Source organism: Numenius arquata, chromosome Z (assembly GCF_964106895.1).
Source record: "Numenius arquata chromosome Z, bNumArq3.hap1.1, whole genome shotgun sequence".
In the NCBI taxonomy this organism is placed as follows: Eukaryota; Metazoa; Chordata; class Aves; order Charadriiformes; family Scolopacidae; genus Numenius; species Numenius arquata.
Genome location: NC_133616.1, coordinates 81,346,489 through 81,352,488, shown reverse-complemented (window position 1 = coordinate 81,352,488; position 6,000 = coordinate 81,346,489). Strand labels below are relative to the sequence as shown.

Below are 6,000 nucleotides of genomic sequence, written 5' to 3'. Positions count from 1 at the left end.
TCATCCCATCCCTTCCTGCCTGTATATAGCTTTGCATATTATATTACACCAGCACACTGGCTACCCGCTACTCTCGCATGTGTCAGAAATTACTTCCTCTGCCTACATTGGTAACTTCTCCCTGCAGTTTCTTTTAAATCTTGTCAAGATAACCTAGAGGTAGGGGCGTTTGATGTGCCTCTTCTGGTGTGTATGCAGCTCTCCCAGGCACAGTGTTTCAGCACAACCAGTAACTCACTGCAAGGTCAGGTTCATCTCTTCACCCTTCCCCTTCAGTGGTTTTAATTTTCCTTTTTGAGAAGTCGCTTTCATTTTAGGACATAAAAAATTGAAAAGTATAGAAGCGTACTCCAAAGTTTTCACTTTTCCACACTCTCCGAGACATTTTCTTTTTCCCTGCCTTCAGCTGCATTTATGCCAAATCTGACTGTTTTCTGTGATGCAGAATGCATCTCCCTCTGGCTACAAACAGCCACTACCACAATCGGAATTCTTCCTACTGAAACACCACCTCTTCCTCCTAACTCCTTCTCTACCTCCTGTCTCACTCTGTGTTTACTCTATTCTATTCCTTAACTTAGGGACTTAGGGACATGTTTCCAAACTTTTATTGTGCCACTTGTTTCCTAAATAGAGTTGTTCTACTTTGAGATGTGGCTCCCCACCACTGCTAACAGACCCTTAAATGGACAGACATCTCACCTTATTTACCTTAACCCTGGCCCTCCACCCTTCCCTCAAAACTGTTCATACCCTTTTTCCTATCACACCTCTACTGTCGGGTTATCTCACAATTTACTTTCTCTTCAGGGACAATATTCCAGCTCCTCTTCTCTATTAGGAAAACCTCCGTAACATTGCTCTCCCTCTCCCTTGCCAAATCTAAGTTTACATTCTTTCTGCTCTCCGGCTCGGCACAATGATATAGGGAAGCCCACAGTGCAACTTAAAAGTTATGCACGTAATTGAGTACATTTATGAACGGGGTTTTCACCCTCTATCGCATTGCTATTGTAAATGTCTGTTTCCCTCCTGGCAACTGTCTGCTCCTACCAGCGGAAGCAGATTCTGTGTTTTCAGCTTTCCCACCCCTTTTCACCCCCAAATTTCAGCCATCTCTGTTGTGCACAAGTTCCTCAAATGCAGCTGCTTTTTAGTCAGTCAGGCTTCTTTTTCAGCCCTTTTCAGCCGGGTACATTTCAAGTACAGAAGGGTCAGAATTTAGGGCCCGTTTTTGCTCTGATGGCTCAAAAATAACAGGAGGTGTTCCTCAGAGAATTCCTTGTCTACATTTTAGTCTGCTGATGATCCTTAAAAGCCTTCAAACAACTCATCTCCCTCTTCTTTTCACAGCAATACTCCCCACACCTTTGCCGTATTTCTAAATGCTTTCCTGTTTCCTTCCCCGCTTATTTGTATTTGATCTATAAATTCAAAAAGCATGCCATGAGCCTTTATGTTTGTGAAGTACCATGTAAGTTGGTGGTGCTATAAAAGTGGTCTGTAGGAAACTAAAATAGTAATAATAAGTTGGGCATATGATGATCTAGAGTTGTATAATATGCCCATTATCATACGATCTGTGCAGTTTTGTGATAGCTTTTTAGCACCTGAAAAACTGAATATAGGCCAAATGTTGTATCTCTATTTTACGTGATGGAGAAGGGAGACAGATTTTATCTGCAATATGCTCAGGCTGACTTTCTAGCATTTTGGAAGTGATTCTTTAACAAATGCTAGGAAAAAAAAAAAAAGACATCTTGGATTAAAAAGCTAAAAATCATAAAGCTGAGAACATATTACTTAGATGAAGATTTATGTGCCCAAGTGATACCGCTATCAATTTTTCCCATCCCCTGCTTTCCCCACGATCTGTGGCGAGGAAGAATCACGTTTTTGCCCATTACAGAGGGGCCACAGTGCAAATCTCCGTTTTCCCCCGTTTCAGCGCGGCTGGGTCAAGCCCAGTCTCCCCTGCATTTCGCAGCACACCCGAACCATCCTGCCACTCAAAGTACATAACTGGAATTTTATTTGTTTGGGATGGTGAGCAAGGTCAGAGCTTCCTTGTCTGCATCGGGCTGAATGCAGAGAGGGCTGAGCCGGGACCAGTCTCCCTTTCTAGTACCCCAGCAACCTTCACCTTGCAGCAAGGACAGGCACATGATAGAAGAGAAATGTACAAAATCGTCATGTGCGCTGCATCCTTCCCCGCAGGCTGGGAGTTTCACCTCTCTGATATGCTCAGTTGGCTCAGAGTAAAAGTTCTTGAGAGCAATCACAATCCTAGGTCTCATGTGGCAATCTGCGGGATGAAGGGGCCAGCCCACAGGCAGATCACCCTGCTGGAGCTCTCACAGAGAGCCAGGCAGGTTCAACGGGCCCATGCCACAATCACACTTCTTAAATAAGGTATTTACACGCTTGTAAATGCATATACATAAATAAAAAGTGCAAGCCCGATACGGAGAATCTAAATTCCTTTAGGCAGCAAAGTTTTACATGGTTTCTACAAAGGCTGTTCCAGCCTAATCAGCGGAGAGATCGTTTGTGCCATCTGCACTCAGCAGGGACTGGGCTGTCGAGACAAGGTGGCAAACAAAAACAGGCACAGCAGTACATGAAAATAATATGCAGAGGTACAGACTTAGCAAACCAAGACTCCCAACCAGTTGGATTTTAGCGAGAACTACTGGATCTTCCTAGACAGAAATGTGTTTTTCTGATAGCAGTTGCAATTAGCGAGGCATTTTAGTGTTACGACTTGGCCCAGGTGAAGAAAATGTTTTCCATCAACAAAATTAAGACAGGGTTTTTTTTAGAAAATACATACAGAATGCAGAATGTTAACTAATGGATAGCACTCACTCATTTTCATACTTTGTAAATCAAACTACATTAAAAACACGCATCACTGGGACCAGTTAATAGGTGGAAATCCGAAAGAGTTTTGAATTCGAGCCAAGGCAACTCCAAAGTAACTACCTGAAGAGGATCTTCTTCAGAATGATGGTTTTGAAAATAAATGTAGTTCATCCTTATGCTTCTTTCTCTGCATGGAAATATGGAGACAGAAAATCCCTTATTTATTTCTGTTAGTTCTTTGCTTTGATATTTTAACTAAGTAGTGGGGCAGACACATCTTAATAGGAAAATCATTTGCATTTCACCTATTTCTGTGCTAAAGCGCCTGATTTATTTTCAGTCTTTTGGTTTAGTTTCAAGACGATTGTTAAACTCTTAACTTCTGTGACCCACTAAACAGCGATATAGGTGGGTATGGCTGTTGTCAAAAGACAAAATAATCTGATTTCTTGGTCTGTTTTCCTATTTCTTTTTCAGAAAGACAGAAAAACAGACCAGTTTAAAGCAATTAGAGCAGTGACTAAGTTTGATGGCAATATGAATTATGGTAATTGTTTTTCAAACACTAATGGACTGTCAAAAATTTCAAAGTTTTCATTCATTAGGACTTTTTGAATGTTGTTTTTAATGTAAGAATGAAATTTCATAGGAGGCTTGAAATGAAACACATGATTTTATCAAATATGATGAAAATGTTGAGACCTTTATTATGATAGATAGAAACGCCAAGAACCAAGCTTCCACAAAGTACCTCCTGTATAATTATTAAATAAAAACACTTACTTATTCAGTACTCAGCTTTTAAACCCTGAATAAGAGAAGTACATATTGAGAGAGAGGTACTTCAAACGTTTCCATGGATACCGGATGATGCCAATCAGGTCCATGTTTTTATCTGAAAGGGTGCCCCTGCAGAGACATACAGCTTGGTGAGTGGTTGTTTATACAAGTAAGTAAATAGGAACCTTGTTTATTTTACAAAGAGCCCCTGACCCACACTTTTTCTCACCACTTTTTTAGAAGGAACATTTTGCTCCTTTTAAACAGCATATTGTAGTGAAATACACACTTTTGAATTTTTTCGTTAAAGTTGCTTGAGTTTGCGACAAAGTTTTCAAGCAGAAAATGGAGTACCTAGGTATGCTACTACCAATCCTGGCAAAAAAAAAAAAGCCGTTTCTGGTGATTAAAAAAAAGGAAGGGGAAAAAAAAAAAAAAGCAAGGGGCAGATATAAATGATAAACATCCTTACCTTAATCCAATAAAGACAAGAAAACCAAGTTTTGATCGCTTCTCTCAGAAGAGTCTCCATTTACTTTAGCTCTCATTTTAAAAGTGGTTGGTTCTTAGATTCCCACCGCCTAAGTGCTACGAATGTGTAATTTTGACATCCAGTCTCTCAACACTGCATGCTTTCTAATTTTGGGAATGAGATTAATACCTCCTATTTGAGAGGTTTTAGTCTTCTAATATTTCTTTGGGTAAAAAAGCACAATGAGTTAGTGAAAAGAAAGGCAATCAACTTTAATACTTAACACAGTTTAATAACCTGAATTGAAATATGTGTGTGCTGTATTTCCATTTAAAAAAAAAAAAAAAAGTTTCCTTCCAGCCACAATTAATAGAACAAAACCCCGTCTTGTTCAGAGATTATTCTTGGAATACTGTAATTTTAACATCTATGTAAAGGAGGAAAGTTTTTTTTTTGCCACATGCAAGCAATTTGGCCTTCCCTCTTCTCGAAGAAGTGATTCCTGGATAAGACGACTGATTTGATATTTTCCATTTGAACTCGCAGCGCACTTGGAAGGGGGGGACAGCAAGGCTGTGTTCGTTTGCCAGCCCTGACAAAGGTCTGCTTGTCAGCGATACCTTTTACAGCTAAATTTACTCAGGACTGACAGAAGCAGGTGCCCCTTAGCCTGCCAGACACTTGCGCACCCGCATCACGCAACCTACAGGTCAACATCCAAAGGAGAAAAAGCCCCGGGCTGCCGAGGAGAGGGTGAGTGAGGCAAACACAACCCAAACTGGGGGGTTTCTCTTCAAAGCCAGCTGGTCTGGCTTTATTCTACAGGAATTTTATTTTTTTTACCTGCCAGTTTGATCAACGAAGCCCTCAGCAGGTGCTGACGGGTACAACTTCCTGGAGAAGCAGAAGAAGGGCGCTGGTGAGTTTTAATAGAGAAAACGATTAAAAAATGATTCTTAAAGTCTTTGGAGTTGCTCTGCTTGCCGCAGCACTGGGTGATTCAGCTCCGGGCTCGTGGCTACGCTCACAAAGCTTTCTTCAGGAGAAAGGAGATAAGCTTTGTAGCATGCTTCGCATTTTATTTGATACGGTGCTTGATTTTAGCTTCTGTTGCCAAGAAAAGTTTCTTGAAAGTGACTGGGTATTTATAGTCAGTTTCTTTCAAACTGTTTCTATGAATCTGAACGGAAAGAACATAGAGGATTACATACAGCAACACCAGAAGCCAGACAGCATTGGGGGTGTACTCTGTGTCCCCCAATCTGCCTCCTTTAAAATATATGAGTTATCCTGGTAATTTCCAAATAAATAGAAAGCATGTATTGTCTGTGGACTGTTCCCAGTATCTGGAGCTTCAGCGGACATTCCTAGAAACTCCTTCTGAACATCAACATAAAATTACTTTGTAATAAACAAGAGAGTGAAATTAACGACCTTTAGAACATTTTACAAAAGTCAACAACCAAAGGATTATCACACAAAACTGCTGCCTTTCGCTAAAGTGAAAGTGTAAATTACAAAACAGAGGCTACATGAGAGCACTGCTTGGCATGCTGCTTTTAAGATGTATCATGAATTTACACAGTTTTCCTTATTTTAAAACTGCAAATTATGCCCGTGTGTGTATTCTTTAATTTGCGTAAGAGCTGGGAAACTAGATGAAGGGAAAAAAAGATTTATTTTTCTAGAACAATAAGATTTCAATTAATGTGAAAATGTAGGAAAATGTGACCACATGTTAAAATAAATATTTTGGAGGGGAGAAAAGCATTTTTATTATGATTTCTATTTCAAGAACTCATTCTTTTAACTTTGTTTCACAGTATTCATTACAAATTGTTGTGTTAAATTGAAAACATTTATTTAAGCAAGTAAACAGACAG

The 6,000-nt window shown here is 39.9% G+C and overlaps 1 protein-coding gene across 8 annotated transcripts in view; it reads left to right on the top strand.

Annotated features, from left to right (window-relative positions):
- The first annotated feature begins 4,777 nt into the window (after nucleotides 1-4,777).
- MEF2C (myocyte enhancer factor 2C) overlaps nucleotides 4,778-6,000 on the top strand; it is a 142,586-nt gene continuing 141,363 nt past the window's right edge. For 4 of the 8 annotated variants that reach the window (XM_074166464.1, XM_074166458.1, XM_074166454.1 and 1 more), the window contains exon 1: nucleotides 4,855-5,036. The gene's annotated coding sequence lies outside the window, so the exon portion shown is untranslated. Of the gene's footprint in view, nucleotides 5,037-6,000 lie in introns of all 8 variants that reach the window. The other 4 variants (XM_074166463.1, XM_074166456.1, XM_074166461.1 and 1 more) reach the window with 4 other exon arrangements.